The sequence below is a fragment of the Equus quagga genome, chromosome 4 (assembly GCF_021613505.1).
Source record: "Equus quagga isolate Etosha38 chromosome 4, UCLA_HA_Equagga_1.0, whole genome shotgun sequence".
Classification (NCBI taxonomy): domain Eukaryota; kingdom Metazoa; phylum Chordata; class Mammalia; order Perissodactyla; family Equidae; genus Equus; species Equus quagga.
In genome coordinates, this window is record NC_060270.1 from 16,665,088 (window position 1) to 16,692,440 (window position 27,353).

At 36.4% G+C, this 27,353-nt stretch overlaps 1 protein-coding gene across 25 annotated transcripts in view; it reads right to left on the reverse strand.

Moving 5' to 3' along the window:
• ZBTB20 (zinc finger and BTB domain containing 20) overlaps nt 1-27,353 on the reverse strand; it is a 770,585-nt gene that overhangs the window by 390,051 nt on the left and 353,181 nt on the right. Inside the window, exon 7 of one of the 25 annotated variants that reach the window (XM_046659197.1) lies at nt 10,303-10,446. The exons of 22 other annotated variants lie outside the window; for them this stretch is intronic. The gene's annotated coding sequence lies outside the window, so the exon portion shown is untranslated. Of the gene's footprint in view, nt 1-10,302; nt 10,447-25,644; nt 25,698-27,353 lie in introns of those variants that run through there. 2 more of the 25 variants (XM_046659196.1, XM_046659199.1) reach the window with 2 other exon arrangements.

A 27,353-nucleotide genomic window follows, 5' to 3' on the forward strand; every position in this document is an offset into this window, starting at 1 on the left:
CTGCAAGCCAAGGAGAGAGGTCTCATGAGAAACCAACTCTACTGACACCTTGATCCTGGACTTCCGGCCTCCAAAAATGAGAAATAAATTTCTGTTGTCTAGGCCACCCAGTCTGAGATATTTTGTTATGACAGTCCTAGCAAACTAATACAGGCATTAAAGTTCTCACAACACCTTGCAAGGTAGGAATTGATTAAACCTACTTTACAGGTATGAAACAGATTATGGGAGATTCAAGAAATGTCCCAAGAGACACAGAATCAATAATTGGCATAACTAAGATTTAACCTAATTCTGCCCTCCAGACCAATATTTTTTTCTCCTTGTCTGTTTTCTAGCTTTAAGCACATAACGGTGTTAAAAAGTTAGTTTTTATATTGACCTGAATATTTTATTCTTGTATATTTCATCACTGGTTTGCGTTCTACTTGGAGTCACAAAAAACAACACAATTTATCTTCTATGTGACAGTCCTCAATATACTTGAACATAGTTGTCATACTCCTTCCTCATGAATTTCCAAACAATTCCTCAACTCTTCCTCATATCACACATTTCATTCTCTACCGTCCTGGTCACTTATCAGGATGACCAGGTAAGTGGTCATCCTGAAGAGGTTCCTATTTGTGTATATTTCTTGGACTGGCTTCTTACATCATATCTCCCTTATATCACTCATGAGTAGTCCTTTAAGAATATAAAGGCAAAATCTTGCATTTATCCATTTTAGAAATTATATCTGGTTAGCTGTAGCCCATCATTCCAGTCCTTCAAGATGTCTTTGGAACTTGTTCACTTCATTCAAAAACTTTTCTATGTATTTAGATCATGTCATCTGCAACTCTGATGAACATGCTTTCATCCAAGTCATTGAAAAAAACATGGTAGCCAAATATGGCTTAGGATATTCCTGCAATATACCATAGGAATCACTTCTATGATGACATTGAGCCATTTATTTGCACTTAATAGTGTGGTCATTCAACCAGTTACTAATCTGTCTGTACTTAGATTAGTTACCAATCTATCTGTACATCTAACCCAGGTAAGGTCAGGTCATATATTGTAGACATGCTTTCACTGAAGCCACTCTGGTTTTTAACAAGCACCACTTCTTTCAGGAGATCATAAACCATTGCTTTAAGCTTTATTGTTTTAATAATGCGTTCTAGGCACTTGCTCAGGACTGACATCGAGCTGTTTCTTCTTATAATCTGCCTTTTTATACTTTCTAAAATCAGAACATTTTTTACATCTCTAGTTGTCTAATGTCTTTTCTCCTTGGATATGAATGGCAGTAATTGATGATCTAATTGACAAATCCTCTCACTAGCCTATGGTTCTCTAGCTCTATTTCCAGGCTCTTGTCCTTTTTCTTCTTCCTATTTCCTTCTGAGGAACAGAGTCACTCATGTGTAATCATGGAGTGCATCCAGAGACAGTATGCTGGTCAGAGATAGATCTGTAAACCCGAAGAGTAGAGAGGATTTAAACAAGGTGCTGGCCTCAGGCCTGACCGCATTAGCAGAGGAGAATGGGCTGTGACTAGGTGAGGGTTTGCTTTCATCTCTGTCCAGGGATCTGCCTAACTTCTGTTTTTGACTTCTAACTGTGTACCGAGACAGAGTTACATCCTTTTCCTATTCACTCTGGATGATTTCCTCTGCCAAATACAAAAGCTTTGTATTTTTCAGCCTTTAACTGAAAAAGATTGTGATATACTGCTTTTATTTTCCCATAAAGTCTTTTTCTGAGGCAGGCATGTACCCGACCTTTACCTAATCAAGAAAAGTTGTTTGGGGGATGGGGGATAGGGATGCAGGTTGGACTTTAAATGCACAAATCAGTTCTAATAAAAACACTGAGATTCAGGTGCCTGAGGTTAGAAATACTGGAGGGAATTCAATTACACTAATTAATATTTAAGAAGGGCTAGAGATCACATACTGAATGTGGGAAACTAGGCCAGTCAGACACGAGCATATGGGGAGGGCAAGATCAACTGATAAAAGTAACAAACAAATCATACATAAATGCTCCAACAGGAATGAAATAGAGAATATAAAATAAATGTTCCAGCAGACACTGAAGAGGAGGTAAAGTAAATGGTCTACCAGCCATAAAAGCAAAATGTTCTAACACACACAAGACTTTTCATTGGTTTTAGGTAAACATATATACTATAAAAATGATTTTTTTTTCAAATAAGGTAGTAGGAAATGTTGCCCATTTATTAAAACAGACTTAGTTTGGGTTCTGTGAATTCACAGCATACTATTATTTGCTCTTGTTTCCTCACGGGCCCATCAAGTAATAGTCTCAACATGGCTTGACTTTCATAATAGGTAGTTCCCAATGGCTAAGTCTATCTGGATACGCAAAACCTGACGGAAGGTGGAGAAGCAGCAGAGTATTCTGGGTTCCCCACAAGTCTTTCTAGTTCTGGCTTTGATGTCATTTGGTTGATATCACAGTTGATCCCACATTCTCTCTTTGGACTTGATTTTTCATTTGTGACCCAGATAGTCAATTCTGATTTTTGGTCACTCTTGTACACTTCAAAGCTTTCCAGAGAAGGTACTAATGGTACCAAAACTACCTTGCTTCTACCATGTAAATGGTTCTTTCTTCTTCTACACTAGCATTTACCCACCCTTTTCTACTTCTTCTCCACTTCGAAGCCCTCTCTCCCGCCTTCCTTTTTCTCTAGTTCATCAGGACCTTGAACTACTATTCTACCAATCTTATTTTTTCAAAGCTCTCCCCTCTGAAAGCCACAGTGTATCAGCTCACAGCGCCATCTTGGGAGCTTTGAAACTGGGAGGCTGGAGAATTCCCTGGGTTGCTTTTGCTATCAACAGCATCATGCAGAAGCAGAAGTAGAAACCTAGAGCAGTAGATGGGAGGAGACTGAGACTGAGATTTGGGCCCCTCTTCCAAATTCTCTAGTGCACGCAGATGGTAATTAAATGACTTTGGACAAACCCAATGTCTATGTTTAATGTGTAATATTAGGCTTGTGGAGAGAACAAAGCAGAAAAACGAAAACAAGGTTCTCGCCCTTTCTGAGTTTAACCCCTAGTTGAAGAAATAATTTAAAAAATACCAAAACCCACAAGATAAAGAATCCTCAAAGTGTTTAATTGTCCTTAAATAATAGAGGAACAGAGACAGGAAATAAAGGTACTTCCTAAAAATTTGAACTAAATTCGTGGTTTTCACACTCCTCTTGATGGTCCCCAAGCTTACAGAGAGATCGCAAAGAGACGATTGAGCAGTTAAATATTTCATTAAAATGTAAATTAAAAAAATTATACATTTGTACCAATTTACAATTGTGATAAAAATGACTTGCAAATTTAAATGTTTTATATAAAATTTTAAAAAACATCGGAGACCAATGTATTGTTACAAATTAAATATGCACAATAAGGTTAACTAGTTTTCATGCAGGCCTCAAATTAAGGCCCTGAGATTGGATGGCAAACTGTTACAAAAAACCTCAAAAACTGTTACTATGTGCAACTGCTTATCTGTGTCTCATGATTTTCTTGACACCATATCATACTCCATTCCTCATAGAAAAATACACTGAGTGCTTAAGCCAATAATATAATAATCAAATACTGTTTCCATGTTTTTGTATATTTGCCATTATATTCTTACTGATTGACTTTATAATATTTAGTATGATAAATAACTTGAATTTGTAAAATGACTTTATTTTAATAAAATATTGCTCTTATTATTTTATATGAAAAGCCTCCAATGAGATTTATTTTGAAATGAGGATTCTGATGTTTAAAAGAAATATGAAAAATTTCTGGATCAAATAATTTGTATCAACCCTCGAACTCAAGGTAGTATGAGTTTCATGCTTCTGACTCCAGGCTGCTCAGTTTCTCTGAATTTATTGACTTGCTGGTTCAGACTACTGCATACAGCAGATATACCGGGTGCAAACTAGATTTCATATACTGGCTACTATTCCTTCAAGCTTAAGAAAGATGATATCCTTACTCTGAGGAGTAGATTATTTATCATGAAACCATCACATGTTGAAAGAGGTCCCCTTGTCTCAAATATACCCAGGACATGAAATTTATCAGATATTCTGAGAATGTCAGATTATAAGAATTTAATATATTAGTTTAAAATTTAACAAGTAGTAACCAAGAAATAAGTCAATGGAAACCTCTTTAATTACCTAAGAAGCGTTGCCTATATTAATTATGTAATACATGGACATTTACTCATTTATTTTACATTAACTCAAAATATATCAAAAGACTACACAAGATTTTTTCCTAACATTAACCAGCCATTATCTATGGTTTAAGAAAAGAGTGGGCCAAAAATGCTTCCACCACTACAAAGAGTGGAACTAGTAAACTTGAGGAAAGATCCATTTTTCAAGACCTGAACTATGCTCTACTATGGAAGCATGTCAAACTCTTCTAACATGGAAACACATGTAAGTTAAGAAAAAATTGACGAGGTTTTTCACGGTCTCTATAAAGAGCAGTAAAACTAGAATTATGTATGTATCTGTCTTTTAAAGGCTGTCACTTGAAAGGTACCACAGTATAAAGAATGGTTTAAAGAGCATTTGAGTTTCTATTCTGGCTGCACAGTCCTAGCTATGTGACCTTGGGCAAATTACTTAAACTGTCTAAGCCTCAGCTTTTACTTCTGTAAAATGGAGGAAATAATAACAGCTACCCTCATAGATTTGTAGTTAAGAAATAAATGATTAAACGAAATAATGAATGAAAGTTGCTTAGCACATTGCCGAGCACATAAAAAACTCTCAGTATAATTGTTAAAATTGCTAAACACCTAAAACCCAATTTTCTTCTGGTTACTTTTTTCTATGATGTGATTTTACTCATAATTTATTGACTATATGTTCTTCCCTTCTGGGATGATGTTCTACTTAGATTACTTTTTCTTTGTTTCTAGAATGTTCTCTGGCTAATACCTCTTCACTTCCACCCCAGTCATCGGATAGGATCGCTGGGCTTTATTTTGGTAGTTCACTACTTGGTTTTCTGTCACTGCCTGTGTCATTTTCTTGTTCCTACTCAGTGGGTTAAAAAGTAAAACTCAAAGAAGAACTCAACATTATGAGGAATTTATTAAGTCTAATGGTTATCAAAGTGGGGCAAAAAGGGATGCTATTAAAAATAAATCACACCAAAGGACAGCAGCTGAAGACAGCAGCTGTGAAATGGCTGTACCTGGTGAGAATCAGTGAACCCCAAAGAAACAAAAAAAAAAATCAGAAGGCCATGAAACTTACATGATTTACAAGGGAAAACTAAGCTTAATAAACAGCTTCTGAAGACTACAGGAGCCAGGAAAATCACTTCTGAATGAATATTTGGACAAGACAGTAACACTGAAGCAACTGATGCTCTCTGATCAATGGGAACTACTAGTAAGACTAGAATGAGAAATAAGACAAATGGAAATTTTTACTGCATTTGATTTCTTTGCTGCATAACCTGCATTGAGGGGACAATATCTTTGAGTATACTAATATAGATGGGATGCTTAAAAAATGCTTGGTGATGATGGCAATAGCATTGAGGAGATATATTTTTAAGAGCCAAAGTTAGATATTCACAGACAAGATAAATTAAAATTACAACCCATATTGGCAAACATTGGGACAGTGTAGCCTATGACACAAAAGCTTTTATTAAATTGAACTCTACAGATTTAGTTGTTCGAAAAATATTTCATGTAGGCAACAGAAAAGAAATAGTTGGTTTACTGCATAGATGCATGCAGATATATGGCTTTTTGCGTTGTGCCTGGATATGGACCTGTCTCTCAACTTCCATGAGCACTAAATTCAGTTATAAACTAAAAACAAAGATACTGCCAAGGAAATTGAGATGGTAATGTAACATCACGCCTGAGAGAATAAACTATCAAGACAGGATGAACAAAACCAACTGAAATGGAACAAGCAAACCTAACACAAGTCAAGGAAGCCTTCTATAGTGTTAAAACAAAAACTCTACTGAACAGACCCACACTTGCTATGCATGGGAATAACAAGTGAAGAATTTTTCTCACAATCTATGTGGATAACTCCTATGAGATTACTCCAAATGTGGGGATTTTTTTTAGAATTACCTTTGTTTCCAAATGAAATTGTAAGACTTTTCATGAAACAAATGAAACTTTATCAGAAATAAAACCTCTAAATTACCAAAAACAAAAGGCTAGCCTATTTAGGAAAAGAAAACTCCAGTTAGTCACAAATGCTGGATATCTCTGATTTAGAGAGACATAAGCTGGAAATATTTCCACTGAAGTCCTGAATGGCTTCTCTTCTTGAGAAGAAATCACTCTACTATTGCAAACCTATGTTTAGTTATAAACTAGTATTCAGTGTATATTCTTTTGAAACCTCCATTTAGGAAAAAAATCCACATTCTTTCTCATTCAAATATGAACTATGTAAACTTCTAAAATCATCTTGAAAAGAAAAACATCACTCTTTCTTCTAATTAAGTGTTCTTGCTTTTTCCAGTAGTGGACATTTGGAAAATTGGACATTTGGAAAATAGCAATGTGCAAGAGTATCATGTTATAGTGAATATAGCCACCAGGTCAATATGATAATTAAATGTATGACTTTAAAATTGAGCTTTCCTTTTATGCTACTATTCTATAAGTAACTTCTTTATTTTGCCACAAAGTATCTTTTCATCTAATTTGATATAAATGCACTAGATATGATAAATATATTTCTGGCTTAAAATGACAACGATGCAAATTTTGTGATAAAGACTGTATCACTGTCCTACTCTTATTTTGATAAAATCTCTTTTTAGGGGATATCATTTCACATTAGGCTTTTTTGTGCTGCTTAATATTATTATTAATAATTCATATTTTTGTCTTTCCCCTCTCACTCTGACAACTTTTATTTTTAATCGGTGGGCATGTGCCAAATTGGTTTGTTATTTATTTATAATGCAAAATGACAAGGGAATTGAATATGTGGAATAAGATAGAGAGATTTTCTTTCATATGACAAAAATTTCTTAGTAATGGGCATTTTTGTTGCTTACCCTATGGACTCTAAGATTTTAGAGAGGTTAGATCAGATGGCACCATTACCTCATATGACGTGATAAATACATTAAATGGAATTGTTCATGATGTTTTTAAAATTCATTTTAGTTTTGGGAAGACAGCTGGGCACATGCATAAAAAGAGGACAAAAAATACCAAAATTTGTAAAAGCTTCCCTATTCTGATAGATCCTATAATGCCAATTAAGTAAAAATTCTGACCAAACAGATCTATTTGTATTCTTTCCTAAATGCTAAAACACGCAAATTTAGTAGGAACAAACAGAGCAAATTTCAAAGATACGGAATTTCCATCAAAACAAATAAAAAGTTCTATCTGTAGGGCTTTACAGAGCATTAAATAACCCCTTCGGCTCTTCCCATAACCAGAAACCACAGAATCTGAAGGCTAGAGCATTGAAAGGCTATGACAGAAAATTCTGAGTGTGGTCTCCAGGATATGAGCAACCAAGTCACTAGGGGAGCTGGTTAGAATGAAGAATCACAGGCCCACGCAGGAACTACGGTGGAATCAGAATCTGAGGGACATGGCCTTAAAACCTGGCCCTTTAAGCCAGCTTGTGAGGGACGACTGAATTTGAGAACAGTCTTATGGCAAAACCCATGTATCTCACCAGAGCTTCCCGTTGTCAGATAGCCTTTTAGATCCATCCTTTGTGTCAAATGAGACCTAATACATTTGATCAAGTTAAATGCTTCTTCAAAGATTCCAGTGTCTCCCGTTTCTTCCATGAATTTAAAAACCATAGTCCACTGTCAGTGTTCTCCTTTAGCCAGCCCCCTCTCTCAGGCTCTACCTTTGTTTTCAACCCATGCAAATCTTTGAGGCTTTGACATCACTCCGCTAGTCCACATCATTTCTAACAAGAGACATTTCTCAACAGTTCGGTCCCAATTCTCATTTAAAACTTGACCATTAATTGACCTTATATGTATATCATATTGAACACTTCAAAATAACTTTATGAATTTAATTATTTTGATTATTATTACAATGTAGGAGGTTGTACATTGACATTGAGTCAGATGTGGGAACTGATGCTCAGGAAAGTTAAATCCTTTAACCAAGCTTCACTTGTGAAGTGGCAGAGTCTGAACCGAGCATAGGCATTCCGACATTATACCACCCTGCCTTTCAACCTGCTCCCTGAGCAAACCTTTCCCCGACTTCATGGAATATGCCCATGTCATGGTTCTGCATCTCTGAGATATTTGGTCTATATCTATGTGTACATGGGGTTTATCTTTCAAAGATGGACTATGGAGAAAACCAATTTTACTGTGTTAGTATAGGATTATGCAATCTAGGGTGGTCCAGTTTAAAATGGCAATAATAATCATGCTAATGCCAGTCTTGTGAGGTACTATTTCTGACCTGGTAATAGCTAGATTTTAAAAAACTTACTATTTTAAATTTTCATAATTCATTTTAAGGTTTGGTGCTATTGTGGACACGGGAAAGAAAACATAACTGCTGCCATGTTCAATGTGTATCAAAAAATTACTAATAGCCATGACTATGACTTGGTTAGCTGTATTTCACTATTTGAATGTAACTATGGGAAGTCGTGTTCTAGGATCTCATTCATTATAGCTGTCATATAATGAAAGGAAATAGAAACTATTAACAGGTATAATGTTAACGAACTGGCAACTTTTCAATAGAGCTCCATCAGACCAGATTATTTGAAAAATGTCCCCTGCAGGTCTGAGGAACATGTACGCACACACACACACACACACACACAAGCATACCTCAAAATGTTCATATTCAAGTTTTTAGGAAAGAATATCAATAGATCTGTTTGTTAAGCACTTACACTTCAATGGCATTATAATATCGTTTGGAAATAGAAGTTGATTTATATTTCAGTGTTTTTTATCCCCAGAGGTTAGGGCAGGAGGCTGGTGGAGGAAGAAGACAGTACGTGGAGGGTGGGGGGGGGGGGGGTGTGTGTGTGTGTGTGTCTGCGTGCGCACGCAGGCGCTCATGTACTTATGTGAATTTAAGCACCCTGGATTTAATGAAGAAAAATGCCATTATTATGTGTTTGTATACCTTTGTGGGAAACAAGTACTCTTCTCCATAACTGGAGTTTACATAGGCTCTATCATAACACCCTGTGAGAATCCTTTTAAACATCAAAATGAATTTTTCCGAATTAAAACTTCCATGATTTAGCTTTATTAACATCTGAATGAATGCTCCCATTGATTTGTCCAGAACAGGGAACTGAGTACGGTTTAGACAGCAATCTTTTTCACGATGATAGGTAGCAACGTTTCCCTTCTATCAGAAAGCAACATGTAGAAATACAAAGCATTAGATATACACCTAGATCAAAATAATACTGTAGAGTCCAACTGGTATCTGAGAGGTGAGGACAGGCTGAGATGGACTCCTTGGCTTCCTTCTGTCCAAAAATTTTCTGTTTCCCTATTTCCTATGGTTACCACCATGGAACATGTTAAAAATCTCAGTAGGGACTCTGTTTCAACTTTTCCTTTCAAAACACAGTGAAAAAGCTTAATGGAAAAAAAATGTCCTTCCTATCTCCATGCCAGGCACAGTGTAAGATCCACAAACTTAAAAGCCAGGCAAATAGTTTTTTATGTGCCCCGAAGCTCGGCAAGTGACCTAGTGCTACAAAAATTCTCAAATAGGCATGTGACCTGACTAATGCGTGCTGTGAGATGAGTCAAGGAAAATGGAACCATCTGTACTTTTATTGGACAGTCAAATAATTCCTCTCTGCCCATCCAAAAACATAATTTGTATACTTTAAGGGAGATAAAAGGAGAGTTTTCTCAAAAAGGATTTAATTTTTAAAATTGGTGATATAAAGTGATCTGAAAAGTATAACCTAGTAAACATTGGTAGAGATAAGCAGATGGGCTTAGAAAACCAGGATTGTCTTAAAAAATTGTTACTACTCATCCATACATGAAGGCTTCCTTAAGACATACAGGAGGAGATCAGGGAAAACAAAGGGAATTAACAATTGCAATAATCTTCAGGAAGTGGGGTGTGAACACCCTTCCTCCTCTGTGATGACAGGTACCAATGACTGATCTCTTAGAGTGGGGTAATGGCAGCAAAACAGCAATCAACTGTAGGGCCATGTTAGCTTTTGTACACGTTTGCAAAGCTTTGCATTTATTTATTAAATTTATCTGTCAACCATACCTCGTACCTCCATTACTCCATCTCAAAATTTCAGTGGATTTGTCCTGTTTTTCAAGTTTTCAATCTTGATTGGAAGGAGGAGGACAGAGTAGCAGTAGTTGGTCAAATACGGTAATAAAGGCTGAGTCTTGTCAAAGACCACACCTGACAAAATATATATATTTAGGAAGTGAAAGGGGAAGATGGAACTGAACAGGGTACACTGGATAAGGTGACAGACAAATATCTATAGAGAATCCTAAGAAATTTGTCCTCCATTTCATACAGTGCTTCCTCACTTTACGGATAAGGAAACCAAAGTGCATTATAACAATAAAGCAGCTAACGTAATAGATCCATAGTACAAGCCAGGAAATATGTCAAATATTTAAACGTATCATCTCATTTAATTCTCAAAAATATCCTACAAGCCAAGTGTTATCATTCACATTTTACAGACGAGAACAACTAAAGCTGACAGGGATTAAATAACTTGTTCAAGATTGCACAGTTAAGCGGAAGAGCCAAGATATGATTTCAGATCTGTCTGATTTCAAAATCCACTTGAGCACTAGGCCAGTAGTTCTTAACCCAGATTACACATTAGAATCCCCCTGGAAGCTTTTAAAAACTACTGATGCTCAGACCCTTCTCCCAGAACAATTAATCAGAATTTCTTGTGCATGGGGCCCAGATGTGGGTGTTTGTTTCAAAGATCCCCTGGGTGACTGTAACGAACAGCCTAGATCGCGAACCACTGTCCTGTCTCCCTTGTAGGTGAGTAGACCCATGCAGGGTGAGGTAGCGCTAGAAACCAAGTGTCCTCAATCTCTTTGCAGCAGCTTTTCCTCTGCCCCGCCATGTACTCCTTGCCACATTCTTTCATCATGACTGTCTGGAGAAATAATATACATGTGGAAATTTACACAAAGCATTGTTCCAGCAGAATATGGTCACCAAAGAGAAACTTGTTCATATCTATTACAATCTTTGATGAATGAACACAAAGAAGACTCAGATTTATTACTCTCATCCCCAAAAGGATAAGTATAAGGCTGGCCTTAAAAGCCCTTCATACCAAAGCTAACCACTAAAATTTGGAATGGTCTCCTCCTCTCCTTTCACAAATCCGATAAGAGTAGCTACTAGATCCGAGGGGAAAAGATCCAATTACCACTCCTTTACAATGCTATTTCACTCAGGATCTCAAGGCAACCGAAAGTCATTCAAAACATAAAAGTAGTAGAAGTAAAGAGAAAATGTGTGGAGTAGAAAGACAGTAAGACTTCAAGCCAGAAGCCTTACGTTTTTGTCTGTACTCTTCCACTTTACTGCCATGACTTGAGGTCACTTTCAGCCTCAGTTTCCCTTTCTCTACTTAAGCTATGTTTCCTTTCCTTCAGTGATTTTAAAAGTGTGGTCCCCATCAGCATCACTTGGGAACTTATTAGAAATGCAAATTATCAGTCCATACCCTAGACTCAGATTCAGAAACTCTGGGGGTGGTACCCAGCAATCTGTGTTTTTACAAGCCCTCCAAGTGATTCTGATCATCACCAGGTGATTCTGATGCATCCACTTCCATAGGATTGTTGTCTAAGGATAAGAGGAAATTGTGCACAAAAGTATTAGTTTTTATTACTATCTGCTTAAGTCAGAAATCTCAAATTGTCTTGCAGAAATATTTAGAGAAATAATATTATAGCCTACATTAGTTAGATTAATAACTTCATTTCTGAATTTCACTTTCAATGTGTAGACGAGGCACAAGTCAACCAGAGGTTATGCAATTAGCTTGGAGTCACAGAGAAAGCAAAGAGTAGAGCTGAGAAGGAAACCCCAGAGTGAACTTGATTTTAATTCAATCAAACTGTTAAGGTACCAACCACGCATTTTCATCTATAATCACAATGAACCTTTTTATAAACAAGTCTCTATCTTCTTAGCTTAAAAAAATATAACAGTAGATTTTCGGATTTTAAAATGGATTGACTTCTATAATTCTGGGCTAAAGGCAGCTCAAGAAGCAATAAGAAATTATGAGCTTTCTACAGTGAGAAGGTGCAATTGCTCAGACCTCTATATGCAAAGTGCAGACAATACTCCTCTCGCTCACCTCACATTTCTGATTATTGCAATGGTGGAAACCATGATAAATAAAAGTGCAAATCTAGGGGTTGTTTTCACTTTTATGTATAGACTTCTGTAATATTACTATTTGAATACTCTAAAACATCAACTGGATTCTAGGAGATACTTTGGGAGGATTTTTCCCCCCACCCTGCTGTCAGCAGCACTCTCTTTTTACTGTAATTTATCTGATATAGCTACTGAGATGCTTGATACTTTTACATGCAAGGGTGCAGAAAAACAAAGAGCGAGGGAATGGATTGTTAATGAAATTCTCTGATTGTAAAAAGCACTTTGGAACGATCAGGTGGTAAATAATAATAAGAGGAAATAACATAAAGTGCCTAGATTCTACAGCAATAGTCACTATACAAATGCAGAAGAGATCAGACATGAATAGAATTTGCATTTTATGCAGCTTCTCTGTGTGTATCTAGAATATACAGTTGCTATTTTTTCAATAATACGGGTAAAATATTGTTCAAAATCTATTCTTGCTATCTTATCACTTTAAAAGGCATCATATAGAAACACCCATCTGTCCCAGTGAAATGGTGAATGTGTGCAGAGGCTAGAGAAGGAGCCTCTTTGCACACATGAAAAAAAAAAAGAGCTCAAATAAAAGGAAAGGATGAAGAAGAGAAAATAGTAACACCATTAGAACAGCTATGGAGACATGCACAAAGGTGATCTTTGAGAAGTATTAGGGACAAATAACTCTGTGAGGAACTACAATGAAGATGTAGGGCCATACACCAAAATACGGACACGTGCTCTTTCTCTTTGCTGGAGTGGTTGTTTTTAAGTGGAATCAGGAAGAGGCGAGTCAGAAGTATGTTTTTTTGTTTGTTGTTATTGTTGTGTTTAGTTTAGTTATACCACTACAGCAACTCCATACCAGATTCCTCCAACAGTTCCAAGACTTCAGGACTTATCATGAATTTGTCTTCAGTTTTCTTATTATTTTCCCTTAGCACTTGTTCATAACCCAATGCCCATTCCTTAGGTATACCAAATCCTAGTCCATGGTTACTCTACTTTTGAAGAGCTGATGTAAATGCTAAGAGTTGGGGAGATTCTCTTGGTCATAGGGGAGGAGTCTGATCAGGATTCTGAGAAAGCAGAGACCTTAATAAAAAGACTACTAGCCAAACAATACTGAGCGCAGAAGACCCTATCAGCCAAAATATACAATTCTCTCCCTTCCTTTGTCAACTAAGAGATTGTTTCTAGGATCTTTTCTGTCCCTGGTCATAAAAGGCAGGATTGGACTTGCACATCCGGCTATATTTCAAAATATCTGCAACTACGAACTTGAAAGGAGACACATAAACTTTCTCAGAGAAACTTAGAGAAAGCAACTCTGCATACTCACAAAATTTTCACTTATTTCTAGAATAGGAAAATGGAAAAGTTATTATCAACATAAGAAAGGAGAAATAACAATATTAGTAATGATGATATTAATAGCAATACTTTGGATTCTACAGCATGTTTTATCACAAAGATTCACCTGTATTAAGGGAGACTCCAGGACAAGGAGGTCATTAAGGCTATATTTCTGTCTTCAGGATTCAGCAAAAGCCAGACTCTTTGGAAAGCTGTAAATGCTCTCAAAACAGACTTTAGTAATGAGATTGGAACGAATGCTGGGACCAAGGCATAAAAGCATCTCCCTGTCCCTTGTTCTCAAAGTTAACTATTAAACCATATGTTGCTCATCCTGATTTGGTTTACTCAATTCTAGAAGCGAGGACAAGCTGATCAGATTGCCCTGGGCAATTGAACACCTAGTGAAGCTTTTGTGAAGACAGTGTTCTTCCCACCAACCCCACCCAAGGGGCTTCTATTATCAGTTCTGTGTTACTGGTGAAGGATGGAAAGTATCTTCTTTTGAAGAACAAGTTCTTTCTCTCCCTGAGTTTTCTGGTTTTGGTACACTCAACATTTTAAGTGCTTAATGACCTCCCCCTCAATTCCATTTTTTTCTACTCTAGTTTATTCTTTTAATTATTTACAGACTTGCTTGTCTGGACACTTCGTTCTAGTAGAAGTTGGCTGATTTTTTTTCACCACCTTTTAGTGGAATGCAATAACAGACGCATCGAGAGGGAATTGGTCTTAGTGGTATTTTTAGGTTTCATCTGTGACAGATAGAGATCTTTTTCCTTTATTGATTTTTCCCACATACTGTCCACTCTACAGCTTGAAATGGCTACAACAGTATTTGAAAAATTGGTTGTCAGTCACTGTTGAAATAGTTTTTCAAAACAGTTCTTGCAAGCCCCATTTTACTCTCGGTTTTAAGGAGACTTTTGTTAGGGTTGGTTTCGTTTTCTTTGTGGAGTCATGCTGGCAGAGAAATACAGTCTAGAACACTGCTTTTAAATGTGGTATAATTGGGATTATAACCATATTGAATCTATATTCAAAATTTACTAGGTTGAGCCATGTGCAGCTAAAAGAAAAAAGAGATCATGTCTTCAATAATTTTTCACAAACGTGAACACCAAGGGATGCAAGTGTTAAAATTCACCAAGTAAACATGATATCCCACTGTTGGGTAGATATTTTCTCACGTCCAAAATTCATTTGGGGAGCAGAGGAGATGGGGCATATACATGTGGGGTTTTACTCCATATTTTTGATAATGAGTATCTGTGAATATGCCTTAATATCTATGTAATATTACATTTGTGAAAATGATACATTATACAGAAACAGCATGACAGGGAGTCCATTTTGAATATAACTGAGAATAGCAAACTTTCCTAAGCTAATCTTCTAGAACTGTTAATTTTCACTTATATTTCCAGGACTCAATACTTTACAGAGAAGAATAAATGTTGAAGAACTTTGGGATTAAGGCAAAGGGTAAAAATAGCCAATGGTATTCAGACTTGTAGACAGTGGCAATATTTATTTGTTTAAAAAATAGGAAGTGGGACTGAGTTTTACAGTAATTTTTGATAAATACATAATCAAATGTTCTGAATCTTTGAAAATTGAAAGAGTAAAACACCTACCCCACTTGAAATTTAGAGTAATAATACTGAAGGCACATATCAAAATTGGCAGTGGCCAGAGTTTGAGAAGGAAATTGAACATTCATTGTGACCAGAGGAAGGATGAGCACGAGAGTTACAACCCAGGAAAAGCACTCATGATGTGTAATCCAAAATCCAGCATCATAGAACAAAATTTTTATATTTTTCTTTTCAGGGCAATATGTGAAGAAAGATACTTCCAGGATTTTTGTTGTTGTTTCTCTCTTTTCTGTTTTTTTAGCTAAAATTTCACTCTAAATTCTTGGGCTGTTTCAGAAGCTCCTCTTAGAGGGTCTGACCCAAATGAAGTAAGTAGTTGTGGCAAAGTGATAAATTAAACAAGTCTACGTTAACCCCCAAGTCCTTGCTCGAAGCAAGGTCTTAGGGCTTGGAGTGCAAATTGGCGAACTCAATGGTCCAACTGCACAAGGGCAAATTGGAAAACCAGGCCTAAGTGTGACCCTGGAAAATAAAGATTCTCTATCTGAAGGGTAGTTCTACCACGGCTTTACTGCATGTGGAAATTGTGGCTAAATTATATATCTCTACATTGGGTGACCTTGAGAAAAAGATTACATGCTATTTTTTTTGGTACATATTTTCCAAACTGTAAACTGTGAAGTGCCATATAAAAGTAAAATAGTATTAATGCCTCATAAAAGAAACATATAGGTTGATGATGAATGGATTAAAAATGTATTAAATATTTGCTTTATAAAAGTACTAAACACTACTGCGACTACTAATTCCTCAGAAATTTGGTGGGAAAAAGGTCCACAGGATGTATTTGCTGAGAATAATCAGCAGATTTTAATTTTGGAGAAAAAGGCTAGGACAAGTCTCAGGAGGCTTTTGACAGGAAGTCAGAAATCCCTGGTCTATGAACCACTCATTTTAAGCTCCAGTTTCTTCAGAACTAATAACAGGCTGTCTCCTGAAACCAAAGGGGGCAGTCAAGAAAGTTGCCTATACTCATGCGCTTCACCCTCCTGGAGATCTGGTGAACCCACGGCTTTGGGTTCATATTTCTATAAAAATGATAACACAGTAAAATCTCATCATCACTTTGTTTGCTTTGATAAATTTGGCTATGTCTTCAATTAAATTATACTACAAAATTCATTCCGACAGCCAAAAATGTAAATGTATAACTAGCCACAGGCCTGTGGTAATGAAGAAAGGAGGAGTTTTAGAGTCTTAGAACCTTGGGTTTTTATCCTGTTTCCACCCCTTAACACGTCATTTAACCTCCCCAGGTCAAAGTTTTCTCATCTCTTAAGTGAAGAAAATGGTACCTATCTCAGAGGATTGCTTTAAGAATTAAATGTAAAATGCTTGGTGCAGGGAGGTCTCTCAATAAATGGCCGCCAAATCTCCACCTGCAGTAAAATCCAGATCAAACCTATTTAGCCAGGACTGTTGTTCTGTGAGGTAGGCCTGGTATCCACGCTACGAAATCCATTAAGCCGGAATACTTTGGTCATTTTAGCAACACTCTTTAGAGACTTTTTCAAACGATATTTCCCCAAAGTCAAGCTAGCTTATGGTTATATGGAATTGCTGTATTTAAAAGAGAGCTTTATTCAGTTCATAGTTCATAAAACAGTGTATCTAATCTTGTTCCCCAAATCCAGGATCATAACTACCTTCCACCATAAAGGATAAGAGAGACATTTAGCAACCAGGTTTTTAAAAACTACAGTAGGAAATGAATGTAGATCATCAGGATGATGGGAAGTGCCCCAAGTCAAAGCAACACGAAGAAATATGCCCAGAGTAAACAGCCTGCAGATGAAGAAGAATGGAATGACACTTTAAATACATGAGAGGAATGGAAGAGTAAAGAACAGCATGGGGCCCTAGAAGACCATAACTTAAAAGTGATCAAAACTCTGACTCTAAGGTGAGAGATAAAGAAAGATTCAAGAATACATAACTATGGGAAGAAAATCAGTGAGAGCGAAATCCCTAGGAACTGAGAAGCACTGGGGAATAAAATCCTTACGTGGTATGCTCCAAGGTGGTGCTAGCTCCAGAAAATACAAATATTGATGGGTTAAATCAGGACTGAGGGATATATAAAGCCAAATATGGGCAGCTCTGAGGGAAAAAAAATAGGCAGCTTGGGACTGAACTGTCATCACAATTCATTTGAGTTTCACATCCCACTGTTTGTGACATTAACAGAATTTCGAATTTAGCAATGAACTATTTTTGTATTGAGAATCTCTGCAGCCATTTTCCATATGTAGCTACCACTGCAACGAGCAATAATAGCCTTTTGATCTTTAAAATACTTCCAATTAATACTATTCAAATTAAGGGTCACCTAAGAGTTTCTCGAGTTAATTCACTTTTTCTAGCATTTGAAGTGGAGTGTTATCCCTGCTCTTTATTTGCATCAAGTCCAAACTATTGAGCTATTTTCGTAACAAATCCTTTGGTGGCTTTTGCTTTTATTGTCATTTTTCAAAAGATAAAGTTAGTTTTAGATTTTCAAATTCTATTTTCATTTCACTAGAATAGCTAAAGCAAATCTTTTTCATGAAGGCATGTAAACAGGTAAAATTTACACTTAGAGTTCCTAATCTGTGTCAAACATTAACCAAGGCAATTTCAAGTATTAGTATTGATGTATTAATATACATGAATTATATATATATTATATATTTATATATACATACTATATATAATAAGCTCATGTTCATTGTACACAGGGCTTTTATGTCTTGTTGTTATTGCTGATGTTAATAGATATCATTTATTGAGTACCTATAATGGTGCAAGAACTCTTCTGGGCACTGTACACATACACCATGCAATGACACCATTATTGCACTATTTTCCATTTGAGGACTCAGACACAAGAAATAGAGTGTCTGTGATCATATAATTTGTAAATGGTAAAGGTGATAACCAAATATATGGCCGTGCAATTACAGAGCCTACATTCTTTTCACTATATAGTCCTGCTTTTTATACCGTGGCGAGCCTACAATTATAAAAAGTTAACGTGTTGTCAAGATTCCACACAACTGCTTTTTTCTAATACACTGTCATCCCATTGTGTCATCATTCTCTTAAAATTGTTTACAATTCTACAGAACATCTACAGTGATGTTCACATGCTTTTTCTTATGAAACGTAATTCAATTTAAAACAAATTCCTTAAGCTCCTACTATGTAGCACCCACTAGGCTAGATATCTTCATTCATTATCATGTTACAATACAGATCTCAACAATGTAGGATCCTCTGCTTCCTGAAGGTGCCTCTTTAGGTAAAATTGCATTTCTAATCCTTTTCAGTCACTAGTGGCATAAAGAAATGGAGCACTATGTGAAAAACATTAGGGCTTTGGATGTGAAAGTTCCTTTTAATAAAACAAACCCAGTTAGTCACAAATTGTTGAAACAAAATCTGTAGCATGAAGGGCATTTAAGGCAGATTTAAACATCATTTCTACCTAGAAACAGAAAATTAGTCTGCATAATGTCATTTATCTACCGAGCTAAATTATATTATAATTTTCAGCTATAAACCCGGATCCTTAATGTGTGTCGCAGAGATGATATCTCTGACCCGCCCTCGGTAGGAAATGTGTTTTGAGTTGTTTTGTCAGTAGTGATCATGGAGTTGCACTGGACAAAATATATTTTCCACAAGTTTCCTTGGTAATGAAAATGACTGTAATAGTAAAAATAATAATAGTAATCAACATCATAATAATATAGCATTTATTGAATGCTTTACTATGTGCCAGGTACTATGATTAGCACTTTACATGCCTTATCTTATTCATTTCTCAAAATATCTCATGAGGTATGTACTATTAATAATCCCTTTTAACAGAGAAGGACACTGAGATACAGAGAGGTCAAATAACTTGCCCAAGATCACACAGATAGAGAAGCAGCAGAGCCAGGACTTGAACCCAATGAGTCTGACTCTCCTACCTACACTAGGTGGGAGTTATAGCAGGTGGTATGACATTTATTCAGGAGAATGCTGCATTTGTGCTGTCCTATCTACATCAACTAGGGTTGGAACCCAGCTGGTAGGTAAGACCAAATCTGAAGCCAGCTATCAGGAGTTAAAGTTTGAGTTGCTTCTATCCATACAGCCTTCTAATTAAAATGCTCCCTTCTGAGAAGATGGAGGCTGGCTGGCATAACCCTAGAACGTAATACGTGCTTGAAAAAGTATCTGATCAACATTAACAATGGTTTCTCCAAGTGCTGTGTTAACAGCTGATTGCCCTCCCCACCCTTTTCTTAAAAAAGGATGTTGCCCTATGTCTAAAATATTTTCCTCAAGGGCATATATTACTTAGGTGAGCAGGGGAAAAATTAGTTCACTAAAAAATATCTTTCTATTTTGTTTTCCTGTTAGGTTGTTAGTCTCAGTTAAAATATGACTCCCCTGGGAAACATTGCCTGTTGCTCCTGTTGTTTGATTTGTTCTAGGACAGCATTCCTTACTTTCTTCTCCATAGAACCTTATCAAGCCACATACTATTGTTAATTGCCTGTCTTCTCTACTTTATCTTTAGTCCCTTGAAGATTGTCTCCTTAACTTATCCACCTCTTAGATCCCTGGGCATCCTTAGTGCCCAGCTTTCAGTTCATTAAAAACAAACAAACAAACAAACAAAACCCAGAACACACACACACACACACCCCTGGAACAAGCAAAGAGATGATAAAGAATGATCTTGTGGTTGACTGTGCACCTTTTTGGTCCTTACAGTTGGCTTGTTTCTCCCCTTACATTATGTGCAGGTCCTCATGAAAAAGAGTTTCCCACAACAAGCAGTGTCCTGAATTGATTGTTCTGTTCCTCAGAGGAGTTTATAAATGCATCAAGGAATATATATATTCACACACACACACATACATCCACACATGTGAAATAACATGAATATAATTGGAAGTCGTGGAGATGCTGTTGGCAATGTCTCAAAAATGAAGCATATTACTTCTTATATTTAAATTATATTCTTTATATTTAGTAATTTCATTTCCTTTCTACCCCTAATATATTATATACCCTAATACAAACTTCATGAAAGTAGAAACTTTATTTTATTTGTCATTATTATCCCTAGTTCCTAGAAAAGAGCATGGTGCTAAATACTCAACAAATATATGTTGAAAAGAAGGGAAGGAAAAGGTAAAAAAATATATAGACACTCTCACAATATTTCTCATATAGTTCTGGAAATAATAAAGGGGGCAGGTGTCTCCAGCACTTTTCCAGGAAAACATGAATTACCAATGAAATCGTAAGCTCTCATGCTCTTCCTCAGAACAGCTACCAAATTCCTTCATGTACAATATGTGCCTTCTAGGCTTTCGATACCCAATTTCTGGCACTGCTGAGACTTGGGAGCAGAGTACTAGGCAGAAGCAGTTTGAGCCCCTCCATATTTTGTCCCACCTGCCAACTAGGGAGGCTGCTGCCATATAGGCTCCAGCATTTCCTACAGGTCAGCTGAGCCCCCAGGGGGGAGTGGAAAGAGACATGTAAGTTTTCATAGTGTCAGGTACACTCACAGACACATTTCTCTCCTCCTCTCAAAAAGGGTCCCAGTAACAAATCACTGATTGATGATAGGAGAAATGGAATTAGAAGGCCCACATGATACCTCCCATCCCTGTCTCCTGGTGAGGGGAACAAGGAGGATCCTCAAGGGTTTCTCATGTTTTGCAGCTTCCAAATTATATCAAGGTCCTACTATACGAAATTGCTGCCAACACATGTATACTTACACTGATATAATACAATGGAAATCTTGAGTTTTACTCAAGAGGAGGTTATGTGTCAATTCAACTTATCCTAGTATGCAGATGATACTATCCCAGTAATAATAAATTATCCTAGATTATGAGTTTTTTCAGATAACAGACTGATTTATCTTTTTTTACCTTTGTATCTCTGGTACCCAGACCCCACATGTGAATTAGCATATAGTAGTTTTCAATAAACGACAACTAAAAGAGTTAAAAAGGATGTTTTCTACAATGGTGAGATATGGCTTAAAGAGTTCAAACAAATGCCATGTTTTTCTAAGCTTGATCTTTTGAGTTTTATTAGCAGGTAATCATCCTTTATTATGGAACAGAAATTAGTGGTTGGATTAGTGTTAATATAATAAACCCTCACCAAATGTGTTAAGGAAATCCTACCATTTTATATTCATATACTGGAAATGTTAAGTCACAATCTTGAAACAGTGGTTTTCAGACTTTAGTGTGCATAACTAACCTGGGTAGCTTTCTAAATTTCAGATTCCCAGGCTCCATCCTCAGGGTTCCTAATTCAGAAATTCAAGAGTGGGGCCCAGGAATCTTCATTTTGACAAGCACCCTAGGTAATTCTGGTACAGGTGGTCCTTGGACCACTTACTATGGATTGGACTATAAGGGTAATATGAAAAGAAATCTTTATGATTTGCCTTTAAAATATGGGGAAAAGACTAACCTATTCAATGTGACAACTATCAAAATTTATCTGTGAAAAGACCAGGCAGTTTGCTAAGACTTTTGAAAATGAACCAAGGGAGTATGCAAGGGCAAGAAACATTAAATTTCAAGCCAGAAAAGTTCTTTTTCAAACTTCACAACGACTGACAGTGTGCTTCAAGTAAAAGTGGGTTAAGAATGGCAGCAGTACAGCAAGTTTTTATGAACAACTTAGGGAAGCAGTATTGATTCAAAAGGTTTATTCGATAAAATGAGTTTTAATGGCTATTATAAAAGCACATGCCTTCTAAATCTTTGATTTACTATTAAAACATATGTGTACATATTTATATGAAATAATTTTAAAACTTCTCTCCTTAAATCCCTATTTTTCCTAAGATCTTGGTCTTGCCAACATGACTGCACTAATCAGCTTTTTTCCCCCCAGGAACTGATCCATTGGGATTGAAAGGAGATTACTCTAGTCAACTCCTTCACATACGTCCAAGGGAAGGTATTGCTTCTGCTTCTGCCCTGACCGTTAGCTCTCTGAAGCCTATAATTATTTCCAATGGGAGTTGTCTTAACACCGAGTGTTCTAAAAACTCAGAGTCTGTCATTTTTCAAGAACTTTATTAATGAATGATGGAAATTATTTTATTATTCTTATGAATATTGTAAATTGCATAACTTATCATGGTTTTCCCCTTGACTTGACTGTAAGAAAAGTTTAAAGGCAAATGGATAGCACTTCACTGAATGTAGTTCACAGGCTGACTTTTCTCCTGACTCCATGTTTATTTCCTTGCCCTTGTTTATTGCTTTGTTGTATTTTATCTTTCTTATCTACTTCTAATTCATGTATTTCACTATTATCTGTTTCTTTTTCTTTGTCAGCCATTTTAATTCCTTGTTGGAACAAGGTGGCAGAAATAAATGAAGAAAAGAAAACAAAATAAAAAGTGTGTGTTTGTCTATGTGCCTTAGGTACAGATATCAAATCCTCCCAAAACATAACATAAAAACTAACCTGCTGAAGTAATGGAGCTATTTTGCAGTCTTTGTGCTACTAGCTTCATTGATTATTTGGAAGATTTCAATTTAGAGAGGCATAAAATACTACTAAGAGAAGACCCATATGAAATTGGACATAGGTGTTTTCAGCACCAGATCATTAATTCTGACTCCTTCAGTTCTGAAACTATAGCTGTGTTAAATCTGTGCGTCCAGTGTCTAGACCAACTGTACAAAAAAGTCCTAGGCTTAATCAGCCTAACAAAGTGTACAATTCTGAAAACATTTTTTCTTTTAAAAAATTATATATGTATACATGTATTAATATATATGTATATATTATTTACTTATATGCATTTTACACACACACATATTTTACTTAGAATCTTCAAACCAAACACTTCAGTCCTGTGTCTCCATTATTGTTCTCTCTTAATTAAGTAATTTTCATTAAGCAACAAGGAGCAATATGTCATCTCAACACTGAAAGCTTATATTCAGGCTGAGTTGAGCCTGTTTTCTGCATTTCCTCTGAAAATGACCCAGCTAGTCTCAGTCTGATTCTAGTAACACTTAGGTAAGTTAGAAGAATCCTAATTGGGCACTGGTCATCTTAACAATGATACTCATCTTGATTTGTCCTGATATGACCACTCTGGGCTGATACATTATTATGTTTGGTACCTAAATATGATTTTTGTTCTTCTATTAATTTCTGGATCTCATATCCTTCCAGATACCAAAGGAATACAGTACCACCCTGGAATAATGGCAAGCTGTGCTCATTTTTTTGTCTTCCCCCTAGCATGGGCAACCAATAGCCGATTCATACTTCCATTACATCACAGTTGGATTACAGAAGTGCTCTTTAGTCTGACCTCCACATGTCTCTTGCAACTCATTTGTAGTCCAGAAGCTAGCAGCTGGACTTCATTTTTGTTCCAGCAGTCTCCATTTTATGTTTCTCCAGTTCACTGTGAGTTTCACCATTGATAAGTCAACTCGAAACTCCAAAAGGTATTTAAATTTAGTGGGTTAAATCACAGAAAATATTACCATTAACTTGGCATATGTTCATGTCACTCAACGACACTTTGTCGTTCATTCCCCATATATCAAAAGGGTATGATGATACTATTTTCCCACAAAAGACAAATGAAATACTTAGCAAAAGTAAGTGGTTACAAAACACTTTTAAAATCAAAGTGCTGTATTTTTATTTTAATCTTGCATAGAACTCTGGTTCAATTTTTGAGCCTTTCCAAGTCCTCATAATTCTGTGGTATTTCTAATAAAGCAGGCAGATGGTTTAGTCTCTGAACATATGCTTTAAATGCCCCCTCTGCTATTTGAAAATAATGGACCAAATTGTGCCCTCAAATAGTCACAAGAAACTTTAAGGAGGCTGCCTCTTGAAATCTGAGGACAAAATGTTATCCAATGGGAATTAAACCTTTAAAAAATATATTTTCTAAACTTTCTTATGAGCTCTATTCTATATACTAAGACAAACTATATTTTTCATAAAATAGGATATAGTAAGAAAAAATCCTGACCAGCACAATATTGCATGGTTAAAGGAACAGACTAGAAGGTAAAATATAAGTTTTATATACTTATATTTAAAATTCTGATTCCCTAAAACCTTATGAGAGTCATCTGATTTAATTTCTGGGGGATTGTCAGATTTTCAATTTTTATTATTATTCCTATTATTATACTATCTACAAGTTTTATTGTTAAAGCACTTTGGAATTATTAATTAGTTAATTTAGTTTAAATTATGCTTATGCCTTTGTTTTAAATCCATGTTATTCATAGTTATTACAACCATGAAATGCTATTTCGCCAGCCAATTATTCTCATTTCAAAAACAGTTTGTTGTCGATGAAAGCACATTTTCCAGGTTTTCACAGAATACGAATCCATCCTCAGTGGATATATGTGTTCGGATAACGCTGTTCACATAACCTAGCTGTACTCAGGAGAGTATCTCTGTTTCTCAATGTCTACATTTTATACATAGAATGAGCCTTCATTTCCACACTTATCATACCTTTATGTATTTAAATTTGATTTTGAGAAAGCCTCTAAACTAGTCTCTCTTCTCTTACAATGTCCACAAAACTCAGTAGTTTGATCAACATTTCAGATAAAAAGACCACACAATTGACATGAAGGACATTTTGGTTACTACCGAAGCCCGAGGTTTAAGTAACTATTCCAAAACTGTAATGTCCATTTAGAAATTCTGAACAAGGACTAGCTTGGTGCTAACGTAAAACAGAGTTTGCTTCGAAAAATAAATGCAATAGTTCCACCCAAATGTGTCTGGGACACTGTTAAGACAGGTCATAATTAACAATGTTGAGAATAACCATCGAGCCCTAAATCAAGCGATAGTTTCATACATATATCCACCAGTATCTGAGCAAAGTTTATAACTATTGTTGGGGGAAACATTAGCATATTCTTCTGCTGATAAAGACATAAAGTAACTCTGACAAAACCCTCCCTCCTTCGCATTTCTCTAACTTTCACAATAAATGCAGCACTGAAACTAAATTCTCAGTCAACTTAGAAATACGCCGAGCAGTATTCCAATAAACAACAAATTGATTTTAAAAAGCCACCAGATTAAAATTTCCCCCATCCTTCCCTTGCTTCGCCTTGTCTTTCACTTTCCATGCACACACAATCACACTTACCTGCACAAGTCTGAAACATCAGTCTATGTATTTTTTTTGAAATGTACTCTGTACCGATGCATTTTTCTGTGTTTCTTTCTAACCCTCGGGAATGTTAAGAATTTAGGAAGAGAGCCACAGCTTAAGGGAGCAATTATTTGCCAGTAAATACTCAATTTGCTTGTCCTGTGATTTTTCTTCTAACTTGCATATTCAATAATCCGTCCCTGACTGCGTCACGAGCACAAAAAGTCTTTTCTCCAAAGGAGAACACTTTCGCCAATCAACCTTCAGCCATGCCAGGGCACAGCTCGTCAGGGTGATTTGTTAGCTTTAATTAATAATTCCTCACGCTGGCCATTTTAACAAATAACGCAGTGAAGCTAGGACGCTAGATGGCTGTGATTCAGGCCGATAAAACTATAGTGGAAAAGGGGTGGGGAGGGATGTGGAGGGAATTCAGACGCCGTTTATAAACACCTCTAATCATACTCTTTCAGTTTACAATATAGAGGACATCTCAGCTGAATTACCGCGTTATGTCCACCAATTTGTATTCAGATGGGAGCCATATGTTCCTCCACTTTATCTGCTAAGGCCTCCTCGGTGCCAACACAGTCATCGGGCAGACAACATTTACAAAAGAGAGCTCCAGCCTCCAGATTGCAAAACTTTACTGCAGGGTGAAGTTGAGAAATCAGATGTATAGGGCACTTTTCCGTGAGCCCGTATAACAAAGAGGTGAAGACTACAAGTGTCAGATTTACTCTTATCCTGCCGCCTGATGCTAGGCATTTCATTTAGTAGTTTTTTTCAAAAAATTTCATACTTCATCCTCAAAACAGTTAACAGTAATGGCTGATTTATTCATGCATTCCACAAACATTTATTGAATCCCAACTATATGCCAAGCACTGTATTAAATGCTGAGAATTTTTTTGAAAGTAAGACTTTTCCAGTTACCTGACACAATCCATGTATTTTCTTTTTTAACATACAGATAATGTGCTTGAACAAAGCCACAGGTAGCATGCAAACAAAAATAAAAATTCATACCACTGTCTGTGTGGTTCAACCAAGTAATCAGCACGTGACAGCACGCTTGAGTCCAAGTGCAGAAGTGACGCTCAGAGGAAAAGCAAAGAATATGAACAGGTAAAAAAAAAATTTTTTTCAAAGATCAGAAAATTTCCCTCAAAGTGACTAGAGTACTCAGAAGCTGATCAACTTGTTCATAAGCAGTGTTAGAAGGCTCACAAGTACTTGAGGAACATGCAGACACAGGACATTTTATTCACATCTCTGATCTTATATTGTGTGTGTGTGTGACTGCAAGTTCATTAGTTTATTGGATACATATTATTGAACACCTACTCTGTCTTAGGAACTGAATAATACTAGGGATCCAGAGATGAATAAAGCACAGCCCTTGTCTTCAAGCAGCTCAGAGTTTGGTCACTAGACTCTAATAGGGAAAATGTACATCTAAACAGACAACCATAATACACACAGACATGCATAATAGTACAAGGCAGGGCTCCTAAAAGTGACTCGTGGGCTCTTTCTAAAGGTAGAGTAGGAATATCATTGGTGGGAAGAATACTCTAGGGAGGGGCAAACCTTTGAACCCTTTCTAAAACTCTTACTAAAATTAGATTGCTAATCTAATCAGTTAGGAACTATGGTATTTAAAGCACGATAATTTCAGATCCATAATGGTAAACATTTTG